Below are 3021 nucleotides of genomic sequence, written 5' to 3'. Positions count from 1 at the left end.
ATACTGGCTTGTCCAAATGTGCTTTTGCATAGTTCAAGCGACTCAATTTGTGGCGACTGCGAAGAAAGGGCTTCTTCCTCATCACTCTCCCGTACAGTCTTTCCTCATGCAAATTGCGCTGTATTGTTGCCCTATGCACAGTGACCCCATCTGCAGCTAGATCCCTTTGCAAGTCTCTGGTGGTGGTCTGTGGGTTGTTTTTAACAATTCTCAGCATCCTTCGTCTTTGCCTCCCTGAAATTTTTCTTGGCCTACCACTTCTGGCCTTGACAAGGACTGTGCCTGTGGCTTTCCATTTTCTTACAATGTTCCTCACGGTAGACACTGACAGCTGAAATCTTTTGGAAAGTTTTTTGTAGCCTTCCCCTAGTCCATACTGCTCTATAATCTTCGTTTTGAGGTCATGAGAAAGTTGTTTTGAGGCCCCCATCTTGCAGCTCTTCAGAGGACAGTCAAAGAGAAAGAGAACTGGCATTTGGCCACCTTAAATAGCCTTTGTCATGATTGGATGCACCTGCCTATTAAGTTCAAGGCTTAATGAGCTCACTTAACCAACTTGATGTTTTCAATTACTCTGTGATGATTAGTTACAGGTTTTCAAAGCAACAAAATGTCAAGGGTTCCCATACTTTTGCACAGCCTATTTTTCACATTTGATTTAATTTCATACAAAGGAATACACCAATAATTAAAATCAGTGTCTGCAAAACAACCCAGCACTTGGCTCTGATGGGCAAAGGAAGGACATGCCACTAGGGTGTTTTTCTGTGGAGACAGAGTCAATTATTGTACAACCTCAGACGGGGTGCCCAAACTTTCTCATGGCACTGTATCTCTATGGGTTATGTGACAAATTACAGCTCTGAACTAATTGTGGTTTCTGATTTACACATGTTTGAACTGAGTCAGGTGTGAAATGGAGCCTGTTGAGTGTCGCGCAGTAATCCGGTTTTTGTATTTGAAAGGACGCACACCACAGGAGACTTTTGATGAAATGAAAGAAACTTATGGTGATAATGCCCCATCATATGACCTTGTAAAACGCTGGCATCGTGAATTCAAACATGGCCGGAAGTCTGTGGAAACAGCTCCCAGACTTGCGCGCCCCCCTTCTGCCATTGATGAGGCATCTGCCCGTCAAGTTGATGCTGCCATTTTGGAAGATCGGCGCATTACTATTCGCCAAATAGCCCAAGAGGTCAAGATTAGTACAGGGTCTGTGGAAACTATCATTCATGACCATTTGCATATGCATAAGGTGTCTGCCAGATGGATTCCCAGGTTGCTCACACCTTTCCAGAAGCGAGAACGCGTCGAGTGCTCGAGGATGAATTTGGAGGTGTGCCAAGAAGATGAGTCAAAGTTTTTCAAAAGACTGATTACACAAGATGAAACCTGGGTCCATCACTATGATCCAGAGACAAAAGCCCAGTCAATGCAGTGGAAGCACTTGGACTCACCACCTCCAAAGAAGGCAAGGGTGCAGCCCTCCGCTGGCAAGGTCATGCTCACAGTCTTCTGGGACCAGGACGGAGTAGTGATGACAGATTTCCTGGCAAAGGGTACCACAATTACAGGAGCCTATTATGCTTCACTTTTAAGGAAATTAAGAGAAGCTATCAAAATCAAGAGGCGGGGCAAGATCAGCAAAGGTATCCTCCTCATGCAGGACAACGCTCCGGTCCACAACTTGCTTGTCACCAGATCAGAAGCACAGGAGTGTGGCTATGAAATCCTCCCCCATCCTCCCTACTCTCCTGACCTTGCACCCTCTGACTTTCACCTCTTCCCAGCCATGAAGTTGTTTTTGAAAGGAAAGCATTTCCCAGATGATGCAGCCTTGATTTCTGAAGTCATGTCGTGGTTGGAGGACCAACCTGGGGTGTTCTACAAAAACGGTCTCCAGAGCTGCATCAAACGATGGGAGAAATGCATAACTCTGGGTGGTTCCTATGAAGAGAAAGACTAATAACTGTGCCAAGTTTCGTTGCTCTACTGCTATGGGAAGTGGGTCAGGGGCATTACTTATTGAACGCCCCTCGTAGGTATACCTCAACTATGAGAGACAAAATAAGGAAAAAAAATCCAGAAAATCACATTGTCTGGTTTTTAAATAATTTATTTGCAAATTATGGAGGAAAATAAGTATTTGGTCAATAACAAAAGTTCATCTCAAAACTTTGTTATATACCTTTTGTTGGCAATGACAGAGGTCAAACGCATTGTTGGCAATGACAGAGGTCAAACACAAGGTTTTCACACACTGTTGCTGGTATTTTGGCCCATTCCTCCATGCAGATCTCCTCTAGAGCAGTGATGTTTTGGGGCTGTTGCTGGGCAACACAGACTTTCAACTCCCTCCAAAGATTTTCTATGGGGTTGAGATCTGGAGACTGGCTAGGCCACTCCAGGACCTTGAAATGCTTCTTACGAAGCCACTCCTTCGTTGGCCGGGCGGTGTGTTTGGGATCATTGTCATGCTGAAAGACCCAGCCATGTTTCATCTTCAATGCCCTTGCTGATGGAAGGAGGTTTTCACTCAAAATCTCATGATACATGGCCCCATTCATTCTTTCCTTTACACGGATCAGTCGTCCTGGTCCCTTTGCAGAAAAACAGCCCCAAAGCATGATGTTTCCACCTCCATGCTTCACAGTAGGTATGGTGTTCTTTGGATGCAACTCAGCATTCTTTCTCCTCCAAACACGACAAGTTGAGTTTTTACCAAAAAGTTCTATTTTAGTTTCATCTGACCATATGACATTCTCCCAAGCTTCTTCTGGATCATCCAAATGCTCTCTAGCAAACTTCAGATGGGCCTGGACATGTACTGGCTTAAGCAGGGGGACACGTTTGGCACTGCAGGATTTGAGTCCCTGGCGGCGTAGTGTGTTACTGATGGTAGCCTTTGTTACTTTGGTCCCAGCTCTCTGCAGGTCATTCACTAGGTCCCCCCGTGTGGTTCTGGGATTTTTGCTCACCGTTCTTGTGATCATTTTGACCCCACGGGGTGAGATCTTG

This window comes from Neoarius graeffei, chromosome 19 (genome assembly GCF_027579695.1).
Source record: "Neoarius graeffei isolate fNeoGra1 chromosome 19, fNeoGra1.pri, whole genome shotgun sequence".
Lineage (NCBI taxonomy): Eukaryota > Metazoa > Chordata > Actinopteri > Siluriformes > Ariidae > Neoarius > Neoarius graeffei.
Note: the sequence above shows the minus strand (reverse complement) of the source record.